The sequence below is a fragment of the Lepisosteus platostomus genome, chromosome 17 (assembly GCF_059453375.1).
Source record: "Lepisosteus platostomus isolate fLepPlt1 chromosome 17, fLepPlt1.hap1, whole genome shotgun sequence".
Lineage (NCBI taxonomy): Eukaryota > Metazoa > Chordata > Actinopteri > Semionotiformes > Lepisosteidae > Lepisosteus > Lepisosteus platostomus.
In genome coordinates this window covers 6,646,309-6,663,592 of record NC_142627.1, presented here as the reverse complement: position 1 = coordinate 6,663,592, position 17,284 = coordinate 6,646,309, and the positions used below count along the sequence as shown (strand labels likewise).

Here is a 17,284-nt window from a genome sequence, read left to right as displayed (position 1 = left end):
ACGCACCTGAGCGTTTTGCACGCGGCACTATCGCAATGCAGCCTTTGCTGAGGAAGATTTCAAGTGCCCTTCTTCAGGTGTGCCACACAAAACTCACAACACACTCACTCACAACAAACGAGTTTTTAAGCAAGCAACAGAAATACACCTACATGTTCCCCCTCTTATTTAGATCATTTTGGTTTCTTTTTTAAATTAAATTTCAATGACACAATGGTGTTCTGGTCTTGACAAAAATATTTTTAATTATGCGGGTGGGGGGGATCGCTTTTGTGTGCTCTAGTCATGCGGTTTCAGAGCAATGCCAAACAAGTCGTAACTGCAGATGATACATGGAGTGCGGACTGTTTGTCCTGTTAATCAAATTATTGTTTCCATTTAATAATGGAAAATCTGACGTTCTGTCCTGTTTTATTACAACTAGCTCATTAAGCCCATCAAACAAAATTTGGATTTGTTCAGGGAACAAAAACCAACTCCTGAGCTCAGTTTTGTAAAATCTTTCACACAATCTTTTTTACCCCCTCTTAAAATATTTATGTTTTGCGTCACAGCAGAGTTCCTTGACAGATCGCCTTTTACTAACTTCAGGGCAGTAGGTGGTCTACTTCAAAGCAAAAAAAAAAACGACAGGCATGGAAAATATCTTTTGCTGTTTATATTTTAACCAGCCTGTGCCAGCAACATAAAAATCTCTCGGGGCTTATAGGACAAAAGGAGTTTCAGCTTTTCAGAAGTCATTGGCAGAATCGTGACATGGTGTCCCACACCAAAGGACAAATCTTGAGCAAACAACCATACACTATAATTTAGAATCAAGATTTCCCTCAGTTAAAAATTGTGAACGTGAAATGAGATCTAAACATTCATTTACAGCTCAAATGTTTACCCAATGAACATGAAAATGAAACCCTACACACTGTACGTATAGTTCTAAGACCTAAAAGTAATGCTCAATATTGCAATTTTGAAGAATTTAAAAAATATATGCAAATATTTCTATCAGCCTGAATCACACACATTGCCATCTCTGTTGTGGCCTGTTCGGTAGGTGAGCTATTTGTAGTCCAGAATGGAAACACATTCATCCTATGGAAACCAAAGTGATATCATGCAAGATGTCCTTTTGGTGTTTCTCAGTTGCAACACACTTGATTGTAGCTCTTGAAAAAACCTATAACAGAATATTTAGCAAAAGCACGACTGGTTGTAATTTATCATCTCATCTTAGTTTGCTCTCCACTATAGAATGTTCAAAAGAAATGTCTTTCAGATAACGTTGATGCTAAAATGGAAGAAAAATCATTCAAATTCTATTTCAAGATTCGGAACCCCTAGAATACTGTAAGACGCTTTCTGAGGAAGACAACGGGCTGGAAAGCAGGTGGTTTCCCGTCAACACACCCAATATGCTTGTGTGGGACAGTGGGCCTGCTGGACAGGATTGGGAAGCAGTTGGAGATCTCTATCTTGTCTGAACCTACTGCCCTCTCACTGTGACATTAGGCTCAAGAGATCACAAGATACCTGGAAGGGTGGACGGGGTCATCTTGGGAGCAAGCTATCAGAACACTGGTAGGAAAAAACAAAACAAAGAAAGTGCTTGTCCTTCAGCTATGTCATCCAGAGAGTCCCTGACTGAAAATTGAGTGAAAATTGTCAAATATGTTCCTTGTTTTCCAGAGACCTAAACTTGCACATTATACTTACTATTCTTTTAGCGTCACATTTGGCCATGTGGTGACTCTTTCAGTGTTGGCCATTTATTTATTTTTTAACTAGATGAAAAGATAACATGCACAGCCATATTGTGAAATGAATATCAATATAAATCACATCAAAATGTGTAGGGTTTTATAACCATTCCAGGTGATAGGCCTGGCTCCTATAAAGCATGTTTCTGTTGCTGGAACCACAGTATGGACAATAGAGTATTAGAGTATTATGGATATGGTGACGTCAAAGCTAACCTCCAAACCCTTCACTGTTTTCTGTAAAGCTGCCTTGGAAATATGAAGTCATTGTTTTCACCAGCACACAGCCTAAGGTGAAGACAGCTTGACTGCAGGGGCAGGGGCAGGGCCAAGCGAGGAATGTGGGCACACATACATGGTATAAATTCATGTCTCGATTGCGGAGATTGTGAATGTAGAGTGCTGAGAAATGTCACTTTATGAATAGAGCTGTCTGTGTCACCATTGTAGGTCTGAACAAAGTCTGACCTCCACCTCTTGTTTCTTGGCTTGTCTCACAATCCGATTGCTCTGGCGTCCACACAAACAAGACCCTCTTTCATTTTTTCCCAGCTGTATTGAAGACAGCGAGCCCCCCTAAAAAAGAAATAAAGGGAATATGTATCAGGAGGCATGGTGTTGGAGAACAGTAGGAGCAGAGGATAGCAGGAAGGAAAATTAGGTTGATACTGTACAAGAACAAAAACTATTTTTGTTTAAGTGTAAACAGTGCAATGCTTTGAAAAGCATTGAACCTATGGACACCAATACAGCCCACAGAAAGGAGTCTAGATTGCCAACTGTTTTCAACCGCAAATGCATTCACCTTGGTTTCATTGGTCTTTAATCAATTTTTCACTTGCTGCGCAACCTGAACAAGTCCATTGGATTCGTTTTTTCAATACCTTTGAGGATTTTGCATCCTGAAGACATGTCCCCTCACAGTCTTGTTTGCTCAGCCTTCCTTGCTCAGGAGGTTCAGTTCTATTAACCTGTCCATGGCAGAAGACGTTACATCAAGCCCAGGAATGTACTTGCCTCTCGGCGACTTCTCTCTGGATGTGTTCCAGAGAATGAATGTCTTTTTCGTTACGTGTTAACAAAAGCCGTGTGTAACATTTAAAATGAGTTCTAATGTATTGTACAGCTTTAGCTTAAAATCCCTTAATGTAGTTAAAGCCTCATAACTATGTGAGCTAATATTTTTCTTCCCTATTTTCTTTGAAGTGTATGACTTTTCCTTCTGCAAGTGATAACCTGCAGTTGTCACAGGCCATTTGACGGGTTATCTGACTGCTGTTGAACATTGTCTTAAGCTGTTCTCTGCTGCTTTTCTGGGATTTGTAGTTCCTACTGTATTTGGCTTCCTCCACAAATGTACTTATATTAGAATCTAGAGTACTCAGAGATTAGAATGCCAAGTGCGCCCAACATGGATCCTTGTGGTACCCCAATAATGATATCACCTCAATGTGAACATTCACACTTTCCTCTCTGGTTTGTATCCATAAGGTGAAGGCCAGTGTGGCTTTTTGTGCCAGAGCACATTCTGGTTACTGTAGAATTAAGTGAATTGAGAATGCAGGACTCCCTTGCTGAGTCAATGCTGGTCCCCACTTACACCACTGGGGTAAAGCACCTCACCCAAGGCACAACAGCAGCAGCCCAGAGACTTCCACCCACAACCTGCAAAGAATCCAGAGACTCAGCCACTACTCTGCGCCCTCCCCTCTCTACACATTAACCAGTTCTCAATTTAAATACTTGCGTTACCATGGATGCCTGCAGATTTCAGAATTTATTTTGCATAGTTCTTATCAAAACCTCATGAATGTCTAGGCCATATCATGTGCTCTGCTTGTTTCCGTTTCTATTGCTCTTCATTCAGAGATGTTTTATAATTGGTTAAGATTGGCCTTTATTAATCTCTGTTGGCTATGCCCTAGAATCCTGTTATCATAAAGATAACTTTCAAGTTTACCTCTTGTCCTTTTCTCCATATCTTTACACATGGCAGCATGGTGGTGCAGTAGGCAGCATTGCTGCCTTACAGCACTGGGGCCTTGGGTTTAATTCTGCCCCTGGGCTGCTATCTGTGTGGAGTTTGCATGTTCTCCTCAGGGGTTACCTCTGAATGCTCTGGTTTCCATCCCCAGTCCCTCAAAAAATGCTGGTACATTGGTCCATGGTGTCTGCCCTGTGATGGACTGTTGTCCTGTCTTGCGTCTGTTGCTTGCTGGGATAGACTCCATATCCCCTGTATAAGTGAATCAGAAGAAGTGTTAAGAAGGTGGATGGATGGATATTTATACATAATAGGACTGAGACTGTGGTCTGTAATTACCAGGCTCAGGCTTCTCCCCCATTTTGCTGCCTTTGCAGCTTTGAAAGTGGTTCCTAGATAACTCCCCCCTTTTTATTTAGTACAATACAATTTGCAAAAGAGAGGGCTGCAAGAGTTTTGAAAGAACGCGCAAGCTTTTTTTTCTAGACAAGAAAAAAAAAACAGAGCATGTAATTACAGCCCAAATGATCAAAAAGGTGAATGAAAAGGTTGAAATAGGCTGTGTAATTAAGCACTCAATTACAGGTCTTTCTGCCTTCAGGAGGATGAGGGCACCCAGGCCTGAAGGTGTGCAGAAGGAACATGTAGGAGCAGTCATTTCCATCTTGAAAACTGTGGACCTGAGAGCCTGAAGCCAGCAAAGCTCACTGTTTCGTCAGGGGGAGAACGACGCCGGCCAGTGCCTTTCCTGCATGGTGAGCCCAAGCTGCGTTAAGGGGTTTCAGCTTTGGATGGTGTAAAGTGAAGTCAAAGGAGGCCAGAGAATTAAAGGACTGGATATCCTCAGCCAGAAGAAGGTGGAAAAAGAAAGATGCTTTTCCAGAACATCTTCTAAAATCATTTAGTCTTCTGACAAGAACTGAAGCTGGACTTACAGTGAACCATTATTTTGGCCTTGAAAGCTACAAATAATTGAGCCCAGCTGTTTGCAGATACAATGGCTGATTACTGAGCTAATTTACCCCCTTTGTCATACCTTCTCCTCATTCTCCCCTCTTCCCCGCACACTGTGGGGAGCCCAGCCTCCCCTTGTGCGTGGGGTGATGAAACGGGAGCTGTTTGTGCTCGTTCTAGGGTGCAGCAACGTGCAACGAGGAGAGAGTATCAAGCCGTGTTCTTCCAGCAAGCTTTTAATGACATAATCTCTGAGCGTGTCTGTGCACCTCGTTAGCGCTGTTTTAAACTCTGATTTCTCCTCTCTAATACACACGCTTGTCTTACCCTGCAGATACCGATGTCCCCAGCATCCAGCCTCTGACACACCTGTTTTTAGAAACAGAAGGCTGTCTTTGTCCTCTGTTGTGAAAATGTGTAAATTGCTACACTTTTGGAATTGAACCACTTCTAAATGATGAAATGATTCAGTTAAAGCACTGTAACTGTGGTCAAACTATTGAATGTCTGATTTTACGGATGACTGTGTAGTGTGGGAATGAGAAACAGAACCCGCAGGCCCCCCCGATAAAATGGAAGAGAGGTCTTGAGAGGCGAGGGCTGCTTGTCTCTGTAAAACAGAAGGGCCATTCCTAGAAATAACGAACTGGTTTCAGTTGCATGAGATTTATGTAAGATGACTTCACTGCCCAGTTGACAGAAATTTCCTGCGCTTCATTTTCCAGAAGGTGGCGTTCCCCCGAGGTAAAATCCGGGAAACAGAAAGGGAAGGAAAAAACAAACCGACTATCTAATGGATAAAACAACCCGCGAAGAGCATCTGTCTCATGTCCAAGATGCATGAAGTGTCCGAACCCACAGGGGGGAAGGTGATACAAGATACGTGAAGCCTCTCGCACAATGCAGAGATGTAGGGGATACCAGTCCTATTCACACGAACAGCAGTTTATCAGTCCGAGCACAGAAACAGAGGCCTGTGTTTTCTCCTCTTTTCAGTTCCAGCTATTCCAGACCCTTGGCGTTCATCCAGAACCTTTGTCTTGCTTTTTCGGCGCTTTTTTTTTTGCTCGCGCCTACGCCCGGATCTGAAAGGCGACACTGTTCTGAGAACGGCAGATCACCTGCCGCCCCCTAAATCTCTGAATCCCAAACGCTGCTGATTTCTAATTCTTCCTGACGTCTGCTAACAGAAGCCTGGAAACATAAATAAGAAAGAAAAGCATGAAATATCCTGCCTACATTTTCATTAAACCCATTCATATGTCAACTTGTCCGCCTTTAAAAATAATAAAAAACACTGTGCATTCATTATGACAAACCCTATCCCTAGATGTATGCAAATACTGAAACTAGTACAGTTGACAGCCCTGGTTTGGGGCATTCGGCAGAGTTTTCTGTGCAAAACTCAAACTTTTTTCCAGGATTTACCTATTGCTAGGCAATATTTTCCAATCCACCTAGAAACGGTTAGTCATGTATCTTTCAGAACACTCAGGAAGGCTTGGAATTTGGAGTCCGTGACCCTTTCCTTTATAAATCCCCAATCCCGTTTATCAGAGTGTTATTGGTTCCCATCAGAGATCCTCTCTGTTTCTCTGTTTACATGACTTCACTCTCGCAGCGGCGTGTGACAGAGGATACCGAGGAGTTGCAGCTGCTGTTATCTAAGCAGATAAGCTGTGACATAATGAACAAGGCTGGTGGGGTGGGAGGAAAAGACTGGCAGAGCTCCAGCCAGGGGCAGCAAAATTAATTTGTGAAGAGACCCCAGCTATTGGCTAAACAAGTGAATGCTCAGTGAATTTTCAGTTTTTACTGGAAAAAGCTGCAGCTTTCTGACACACGGCACTGTTTCACCGGTTCACATGGCTTAGACACTCAATAGACATCTCCGGCTGTTTTTTGTTCACATGAGTTGGGATGATTCATGTGTTGTATATTTTTAAAAACAGAGAATACTGTATATCGTATCCTCTTTGTTTCAGGCTTTTTGATTTGCAACCTACACTACGTGGTTCTAACTGGGTGAACTTCATTTTGACCAAGTATTATTCCCAAAATACTCTTGAGGAGGGCATTCTCTCATCTGCTTCTTTAAGGGAAGACAACAGAGGCTTTGCCAAATGTGCTGCATTTTCACTGGCCCTCCAGAGTGTCAGGCACATTGCAGTAAAGCACTAGTTAACCGCTTTCCAGCTGGACAGAGCCATTGCATCTTAAATCCTTTACCCTTCTAATAATGAGGTATGACACTGTGGACAAGTCTGGACTGAGACCTGGACTAAATCAAAGCACTGACCCTCCCAGCAATCTGTAGTTCTAAACCCCAATTGGCTTTCAATGTGGAGAAAGCTTCCTTCTTTTATCCAGTGCAAAGCTGCCATTAAGTACAAGTATAGGAAGATTGAAGTGCCTTGACACTCTGTCTGTTTACAGGGAAAGGATTAAGAACACATTTATTGATGCTGGAGGTAGTGTAAGCCATATCTCTATAATGCAGGCGTCTGAAGATAGTAGGCACATGCATTGCCATTTATCCAAGCAAGAAAGAAAAACCATTTCTCAAAAACTACTAAACGAAGATTCATTCAAAGGCAAAGGCTGGCAAGCAGAGCTTTAATAGAAACCATTTTGACCTGTTCTCCTTCTTTGATGAAGGACCAGTGTTAGTTTTGTCTACATTTGCTTTATTCTCCATCCGTTGTCAGACATTCCAGTTAAGGGCTGCAGAAACCTGGAGCCCATCTGAGAAGCATTCTGCTCCGGGCCAACTGAAGGCCAGGCCAGCACGCACACAAGCAATGTAAGCAAACATGGGACAATTGAGACTGGAATAAACCTAGCCAGCATGTATTCGGAATGAGGAAGGAAACCACAGCACCAGGAAAAACCCACAGGAATGTGCAGACTCCATGCAGAAGGTGCTCCTATTCAGGATTGAAACCAGGACCTAAGAGCTGTTTGGCAGCAACTCTACCTGCCCTGCCACTGTGCCACTCATAGCTATTATTCTCAGTGTCAATTTCACTGATTTATTCTTACTTACTGTCCTCTCAGCTAAAATAGAAGACGTAGACCAGATGAAGTACTGGAATAAATCACAATCTCAGTTTTGTTGACTGAAATTGGTTTATGTTCACCTTGACAGGCCTGTTATGTTACCTTGTTAATTGGGTAGATCAGGTAATCCGTCTATATCTGGAAGTTTAGTTTCCTTCCAGAATATGACTTTTTCGACAGCCTCACAGAAACCATGACTAAAACTGAACAACCCACTCAGTTATCACTCAGACAATTAATACTCACGATCAAGTCACCATTTGTATCTCTTTCCCACTTTATTATCTATCTGCTGGATTTAAAGACAGTTGTCTGATGTTAATTGGGTGAAAAGAACAAAAAAATCATGTGGCCTCTCTAAATCTGGAGGAAAAGGTTGCTTAGCTATTTTGTTATTTATTAGTACAGCAAGGCTACTTTTTTATATTCCAGTAGTGATGGGATGGTAGTCAAAGGTCACCTGATAGGGCCTTTTATCTGCTAAAGAGATAAGCAGGTTAGCTGACGTGTCAACAGAGCAGGTACTGCTAATCTTTCAGGATGAATTGTTTGTACTGCTACTGGGCGCCTGAGAATGGATGTACTGTATAAGAGAGCAGAAAGCTATGGGGAACGACCTGCCATCCTGTCACCTGACTGATTGGAGGAAGGCAATTGGTCAGGTGACAATTAAAAACCAGGAAGAGTAGGTTTCCGTGGGCTCCTGATTTCTGCTGTCTTGCAAGAGAGCAGAGCTTCTGTCATGCGTGGTACACAGAGAGAAGCAACTAAAGTGAGTGAGTGAGTGAGTGAGTGAGTGAGTGATGTGAGTTTTTGTCATTTAAAAAAGTTTTTAGAAGACAGGCTTTGGTTTTTGTTACTTGTAATTAGCTTAGCTGCCCACAGAACGTCTATTGGGTGGATGTATAGTTAGAGCTAGGGCTCTGTTTCGAGGAATTTGATTTATTTCTTGCATTGTTAATACAACAGTTCTATTTTCTAGCTGACAGGTGTGTTTTGGGAATCTGTTCACTGAGACCTGCCTGCAAAAGTTTGCCTTGGCCCCAGCCATCCAGCTCTAACCCTTACTCTAATCTCCAAACTCACCACATGTGCATACATAAATGTACCTGGCCAAATCAAAAATCTCCTGTGGTATCTGCCATACACTGTTATTCTTTTTGTTTCCGAGGTAGACATACCTCACCTTCTGTTTTCCATGTGTTGGGTGGGAAGTTTTTGGAAATACGTGTCTTAGTCACCCCTGCTGACTAAGCACCAGTTTACAGAGAGGCAGAGAGCTGGCAATGGGAGATAACTGAGATTTGTGAAGTGGTGTACAGCTCAGTCACTTTACGTATCACTTAAAAACCAATTTAAACTTATACTCAAATGTAAAAAATAATACATAGAGACAACTGATAGGTTACATTTTTGGGGTGGGTTCTACAATCTCCAGCCTAACTAACAAGTATTTTATTGAACAAATACTTTATCCACCTTTGAAATGAATACTGTGTCTGCTCTGGGAGAGGAGAGTGTAGTTTGTGGGGGTGTTCTCTTGGACAAATGTGGACTGTAAAGAAATCATCAGTTAATACCTCTACATAGCACACCAGTCCAATGTGAATCAGGTTTTTGACTGCAAGGAGGTTTTGTGAAATTTAAATATATTTATCACATGAAACATTATGATGTGTATTTAGAAAGAAGTTAAGTGTTTCAGATCTAAATTAAAATTTCAGATGTTTGGTCTTTTAGATGTAGTTCCAGGCCTTCTCCTTCACAGCCCATTATTCCTGGTAATCTCCACAGGATCAACATTAACAGCAGGGGGAACAAAATTAAGGCATTGCAGTTAACCCAGATATCGGACAGTTAACACCAGATGATCCTGGGATTTCTATTCAGACTGCATACAGTGTATACACAGATCTGAACATGATCTTACTTTAGCAAGGGGATAGGATATTTAAGTAGGTATAAATGAAAAACAATATTAAGGCCCCCTGTAACTGGATCTAAAAAGCCCATGTCTTCTCCCATTAGGAGGGAGACCAGTTTTGTCCTTTTAAGAAGGGAATGCTGAAATATGCCACTAATAAGGAACCATATTAGACATTCACATTGTGACGCCTCTGGCAAGAAACTGACCCTAGGTGAAAAAGACCTCATCATGGAAACACTGGAAGTGCACCTAGGCAATGGCAGAAGACAAAAGCACACAGGCCCATTCTTTCCGTTTTGGAAAAGTAGCAACATGCCCGTTGTCATACATTTGGCCAACAGTGCTATCTGACTCACTGTTCTGTTACATTGGTGTTACAAGTGGGATGTGTCACAACACATCTCTAGTTCTCAGGAAACGTGTGTAGCATAGAAATTTGAAAGAAGCGGTTGGGGAATGGCCAGGCCAGTTATATATGTATACAGTGACAGGTCTGGCATGGAAGAAAGCAGAACAAAAAAGAGAGAAAAGAGAGAGTTAAACAGCAAGATTGCAAATGGATAACGTGAGAAGGTAAAAATATAAGTGGAAACCTTCTGAAAGATGTCCAGCTCCTTGATATCAGTAACTGGCATGGCTGAGGTGTTGGGGAGACACTTGGTGCAGCCCATTTGAAAGTACATAAATGGGAACCCTGTTTTGTGCACACAGTGTTGCATGCATCCTTTTCAGCACATTTCCAGAGATACATGTGGCAGCTACAGCAGAACGGAGGCATTAGGCGATGTGCTGCCTAGAGAACCACTTTCAATCCTGGTTTGAAACTGTTTTCTGGATCGGTGTAACGAACAGTTCTTTCCGGACCCTATGCGGACGACACAATCCGACGAAGTGGGGGAACACTGGGGAAAAGTCATGCAGGAAAACGGGGCTGAAGACAGGGGGGCGTGTCCAAGGTGCGCTGGTGCACGGGGGAGGTGTGGCCGAGGCGAACAATCCAAGAATAATCCATAGAGAATCCAAAACACGAAGGTAAGTCCAAAACCAGGAGATCCATCAGAACTCGAAATAAAAACCACGAAGGCCGGGTCGGAACCGGCGGACGGGGACAAGGAACAGGGGTTAAAACCTTAACGGGACCAGGCGCTTCCTGGTCCCGGACTCGCACGATATGGAAATCAGATGCAGAGCCCGGAAGAGCGTCAGCGCCTGGCTTTTAAGGTGGGCAGGGAATGGGAAACAGGTGCAGGGAATGAAGTCTTTAGTGAAAGGGCTGGAGCACCCTTAAGGAGGGGGGACTATAGTCGTGACAATCGGACGTCCGCCTTGAAACCCTTCCCCTCCTGTCTTACAATACTTTACTAATAGGAAAGTAAGAAAGACTGCAAACGAGAGCAGGTCTTTCGGCCTAAACCATGCTGTAGAATAATGAAGTTCCTTGCGATCCGCCATGCTAAAATGAACTTGAACAGCAGGTTATTTCTTTTACACAGAACAAGGCAAGCTCTGCCACTTCCAAGAAGCTCTTGGTATATCTGATAGATAAGCAGCTTAGTTTAAGAAAAAAGATTCTGAATGGGACGTAGACAGTTAAGACACGTATACATTTGAATCTCCTTCTTTTGCCATTTTTGCTTCCAGATATCTTATCAACAAAATCCCACACATCCCTCAACCTCTTCAATACCCCCCCAGATCGTTCTCGTACGCGATAAAGACATTCCGTAACAAACCAAGACTCATTCTCTCCATGAGTTTTGTTTGATTTAAAATGGAAAAAACAACAAAGACCCACTTCAAAATGCCAGGCACTCTTTCAACAGCTCTTCTCTGCTCACGGCGGCAATCCTGTATATTCCCCAGGAAACTTTTTCTTATCTTTTTTTTTTGCAGATGGAAAAAAAAACATGCTGATGTGACATTTACCAAGCTCAAGTTACGGTTTATGGTAAGGGTGCGTTCTGATAAAGCTGGCTCTGTCCCTGGTCATGTGGCAACCCAAAGGTTTTCTGCTAACTGAACCTGTCAGAAAAAATAGCAGAGAGCAGGACAAGCATGTGTTCTTCATGAAAGTCACACATTATTGCTTGTTAGATCAGATAAAAGTATTTCGTAATACTGTAATTATTGAATGGGCTCAAATGTTCGAATTCCAAAAATGTTCCATGTATGTTCTCAATTATGTTTATTTCAGAAAGAGACATTTGTTACAAAATACTTACAAATATGTTTATTTTGAACACTCTTCAAAAGTGTTTTTTTAATAAAATTAAATTATTGCTATCCATGAATCAATTATTTCACCTCGCCTAAAATCTTCCATTTTACCTCCATAAGGTGTCATTTGGCTTTATTGACCAGTTCTGGTGTTTTTTTTCAGTATGGTTACTACACTGAGAAATTACAACTCAAACCTTAAACAATGGTAACCCATTATCATTCTCTAGAAACAATTACAAGTAACTGGATTAGCACATGGTTAAGAAACAGGAAACAATGTCTAAGTAGCGGTAAGTAGCAATATCCCACATGGGTCCATTTTAGGAGCATTGATCTTCCACATCTGTATCAATGATTTAACATAACATAACATCATTATTTCTTGCATTAGGAATTCATCTTTTCACATACCCCAGCTTTCTCTCCATGAGACACACAGACAGGGAGAGAAGCTTGGGGTCAGAGCGCAGGGTCTGCCATTGTACAGCACCACTGGAGCAGTTGGGGTGAAGGACCTTGCTCAGGGGCCCAACAGAGTAGGATTCCTCTGCCAGCTGTGGGATTTGAACCGGCAACCTTCCAGCCACAGGTGCAGATCCTGAGCCACAGTGCTGATGTCGTAAAGCCATTACAAACAGGGCAAGTGGAAACACCAAAATAGTGGCAAGAGAATTACTTGGACTGACTTGGTAAAAACCTTGGACTGGGGAAAACACCTGGCAAATAAAATTGAACTCAATCAAACACAGGAAGTAGGAACACTACACATATCACACGGGTGCTTCTGAGTTGCAGGAAGCAACTTACAGTATGAGAGCGATCTGGGTGTTTAAATAGATTCTTTTATATCCTCATTAAGACAGTCTGGGGAAGCAATAACAAAGCAAACCGAAAGCCAGGGTGTGTAGCAAAATGTGTGGAATCATATCCCGAGAAGTAATGTTTCAGTTTTGCAAAGCATTAGGAAGACCTCATCTAATATTGTGTTTGGTTTTGGTCACCACACCACAAAAGGATATCGTATTCTTAGTTCAAAGAAGCACAGCAAGAATGACTCCTGGTCTCAGAGAATTGTCATATACAGCCAGGTTAAAGACTAGAGGACTGGGCAAAGATCCTAATTTTCTTCTGTCTAGAAAAAAGGAGATTAAGAGATTTAATCTACATCTACAAAATTGTATGGGGCAGAGACACAGCCAACCCTGAGAACTACTTCAGTAGTCAAACAAGCACACAGGGTCACAATTATAAGAAAAAAAATCATTTAAGATGGAGAATAATAAGCAGTGCATGCCTCTGGTGCCGAGGAAAGGGAGATCTGATCCTTTCTCAAGTTTGCTTGACTGACATTGCTGCTTCTTGTAATGTAGACTATAGTGGATCTTCAGAGAAGACTGAATCCCGACAAGAAAGGAAGAGCGTTTTTAAACAAACACCCCTCCTGTGTAAGTAAACGGAGGTTTCAAATGTTTGTATTTTTTCACCAGACCAGAAAAGACTAAAACACTAAAAGCACAATGGTAGTTGAAATATTCTCACTCCAGACTCATGTCAAAGGAATGTAGCCCTGCCTTAGTACTGTGAACACCTCTAATCTGAAGTGGTATAATCCAGTCTTCCCTTGAAAAAACGTCTGTTCCACAGGTATCGCTACTGTCTTATGCACCTTCATCTGTGTTAGGTGCTGCATGATGCTCAAGAACACACTGCCACACACTTTGGTATTTGTGTCTGCTCCCATTTGCACTGACATACAAGCTTAGCCTATGCCAAAGTGTCTTTTGTTGTTTTTTTTTTCCAGTTTGTCATAACTGTGTATCTCAGGGGCTGGACTGCAGAACAGTCTGACATTTTCATTTTAAATCCAGGATAAGGTCATGGTGACATGTTTCCCAACTATAGTTCACGAGGAATGACAACACCCAAGATGAAAGCGTCATGGAGCAAAATTGTAGCTCAATCTGCTTGGCTGAGGGCTGGCCTCCCGGCCAGAGAAAAAGGAGACCAGGACCTATACCGAGAGCCTTTTCTCTTTTTCACTCAGACTTCTGCTTAATGAAATCAGAAAGGTCAATAAAACCTCAGGGACAACAGTCTTTGTGGTGACATTGCTCTTCAATTAGCACCAATTACCACTAAGGACATACAGGACCATCTGCTGTCTTCCAAGCACCTGTTCCCGAGTCCTCTAACGTGATATGTAACCAAATCCTACTCCTAGCTCCAAAGCAGTCCATGAAAAAGCCTCTATTCAATATAAAGTAAATGTAGTTATCTTTAAAAGTTGTTTTATTTTTTACTGATAAGGTTAGAGGGTGCGGAAATTACCTTTAATAAACCTTCATCAACAAATTGTTTAGCAAAGTTCTTTGTTCCAGATCAAACTTTTGCCATGTTATTATGTTCTCTCATCATCTTGTTGCTGACATTTTCCCAAATCTAAAATGTTCCTATTCATTGTGGGAAAGCCTTGCCTGTCTCAGTCCGATTAAATCAGAGTTCTTCTGGGGAACTGAGAATGATGTGCTGACACAGAAAAAGTCATTGTACATTAAGTGTTCCATCGCTGCATGGGCCTGCAACCCTGTAGCATCGTGGGTAGATGAGAAGAAAGCTGTGGCCGCTGGGAAGATCACCAAACTAAACACTCAGTGGGGATGTGAGATTTCCAAGACGGGTGTGCACAACGCATCCAGCACTTAAAAAAACATTTTGCACTCTGTAACCGTGGCCAGGGAAGGCTACACTGTGGACTGACATGGGACAAGAGTCAATCTAAACACCCTGCTTCAGCTACCAGCTCAGCAGATACAGCTGATGGTAGGTTTTTGTGTGACAGAGCTGTCTTTCTTGTCTTGGTTGACCAACACGCGTCACATGCAGAATTGGAAATTAATCTGGCTTGAAGTCGGTCCTTTCTGTGCGCGAATACTCTTCTCCAGACCTAATACTGGGTTTTGCAACGGTCAGTGTTTGTGATCAAAGTCAAATGCATTCCATTGTTTTAATGGTATCAATTCATTCTTGATTTCTGCCATTTGACAATATTTTTCATCCAAAAAATGGAGTTCAGTTTATTTTCATGTATTTGGATCTTGTAAAATCCCGATAAATTAAATTTAAGGTTTGTGACTTCCCTCAATCTTTAATACCTATCATGGCTCTAATGTACCATAACAGGCACTTGATCCATCCATCCATCCCACAATTTAAAACACCACTTTCTATGTATATTTCTTCCATTGACTATATAGAGTACTGTCTATATTGTGCATATGTGTATTGTACATATCGATCTTTTTGTGTAACGGACTATATTTGAGTAGGAAAATTTACTTTTCAATTCAAAACATTGTATGCTGAATTTATGTACTGGAATTGTGAATCATAATTATTTGGTTCAGTTCAATTCTTTTTTTTTTTCACCACCCAAAACCTTCAGTGAACGAGACTTAAAGAGCTGTGAACAAAAGCTACAGTCACATGTGGCTACAAACAGGCAGTACAGTTACTGTTGCAGCATTCTGATTTCTGCCTTTAAAATGGGCAGGACATGCACAGAGAGCGGCAGAAAATGAATATTTTTCCTTCTGTTTGCGCTACCGGCTTCTCCTATTTGTGACCATGCATTTAAAGCCAACAAGAGGTACTCTTTTACCTGAAGTGTGGGGGGAGTGTGGAACAAGCTGCCCAGCCCTGCTGTTGAAGCCAGTGACTTGGTGTCTTTCAAGAGTCAGCTGGAAGAGATCCTTTAATCAATTAGCTAGTAATTACCAAACAGACTGGCTGGCTGGCCTCTTCTCATTTATAACTTTTCTTATGTTCTTATCCATCCAGCAATTTTCTAACTGCCAGAGCCAGAGCCTATGCCAGCAAGTGATGGGTGCAACATGAGGATGGGGGTATTAGCTACTAATTACCAAATGGATTGTTTGAATAGCCTGCTCTCATTATAGCCCTTCTTTTGTTCATTCTAATTCAAAATATTGATGATTTTTTGGCAGATGAGGTTAAAGTCCCTTACTCATTTATTCCTGTTTTCAATTGCATAACGCTAGCGTGCCCAAAGGGGTTGGGCAGCTAGTTGACCTTGGACCCCTAGAGAGGTTTTTGTTCTCCTTACTAAGGAGTTTTTGGTTCCTCTCCTCTGTTGTCTTCTGGTCTTTTTTTTCTGTATTAAAACATATATGGTTACTTGCTGTGTTAAGTGCCTTGGGGCAACCTTGTTGTGAAAGGCGCTATATAAAAATAAATTGAATTGAAATAAAAGGAAAACATCCCAGGGTACTGTAACTCCTTTTCAGATGCATAATATACTGAGAAATCAGACAATTAAGCTGCATCATATGGTATCATATGTGACTAAATGTCATTTAAATCAGTAGTACAAGAGCTGGAGTCAATTTCTGCTGAACGCTGCCTTTCGGAAAGCACATGGGCCACTGTTCCCCCCTTGTCTTCACAAAGGGCCCCAGTGTCAGAGTCCTCCTGTCTGGTTTTCAGCGGGTTTAGTTACAGTTTGCAGCACCTCTCAGCCCGGCCCAGTGAGGTTTCCTCTATCTCTGTGTGTGTGTGTGGCGAGGGAGGGGCCCAGAGGGAGGACTGGTCATTAATTCTTTTCCTGCGAACAATGAGCCTCCGAGCAGAGCTGAGTCAGTTCGCCCGGCTGCTTTTATTCCAATTAGTTCAGCTCCCTGCTCCCTGCGTTACCAGGAGGAGAGGAGTAGTGGGATAATGAGATGCTGGGAATGCAATTTTCACTGTGGAATGTGCACCAGAGCATGTCTCTCAGGGAAAGTCTATAGCGCACACCCTCTCCCTTCCACAGACACTATGTCCTAAAAAATAATATTTTTTTTATTCTAATATAGAAGGCCGGCCCTACTCCGAATCAGATTTGTGTGTTGCTTACACAACAGTGCCTTCCTTTGCTACCCTTTGCACTGCACTGTTTCCATGATAGAGCATCAGTAAGTGAGTACTGTGAGTACAATGTTTGATTTACAAAACTGAGAATTAGTGCATATCGCTCCTCCCTCCTTCGGACTCCCAATTCATAGTCCAGTTCAGTGCCCTGGCCCAGAGAGACTCTTTCCTCAGATACCTGCCCTGGAAGAGCATCTGCTGCTTCTGCCTCTGTTAACCCCAGAACTCCAAGCAAGTTACTGGTGTCTCTGCTGTGATTGGAAACACTGTCCAACTTTGAACTCTGCTTGGCCTTGGCAGGCATTTGGCCAGCTGTGAAATTCCCTTGGGAATTCCTGTCAGATTCAGGATACACTACAGCCTCTGGATTTCAAGATCCAAGCTTACACTCCCAGCAGAGTAAAATGTTTTTTTGTAACCTAACGCAAAAGAAGCAGAACATCCTTTAACCAGGGCCTA

General features: G+C 42.2%; 2 long non-coding RNA genes across 2 annotated transcripts; one reads left to right on the top strand and one right to left on the bottom strand.

Annotated features, from left to right (window-relative positions):
• Positions 1-230: 230 nt before the first annotated feature.
• On the bottom strand, positions 231-4,006 carry LOC148646009 (uncharacterized). The gene is made up of 3 exons (XR_015927956.1): positions 3,862-4,006; positions 2,639-2,725; positions 231-2,330 (listed from the first exon to the last, which is right to left on the bottom strand). It is a non-coding gene; the product is annotated as an uncharacterized LOC148646009 (long non-coding RNA).
• A 329-nt stretch (positions 4,007-4,335) lies between these two features.
• On the top strand, positions 4,336-11,962 carry LOC148646008 (uncharacterized). The gene is made up of 2 exons (XR_015927957.1): positions 4,336-8,528; positions 11,573-11,962. It is a non-coding gene; the product is annotated as an uncharacterized LOC148646008 (long non-coding RNA).
• The last annotated feature ends 5,322 nt before the right edge of the window (positions 11,963-17,284 follow it).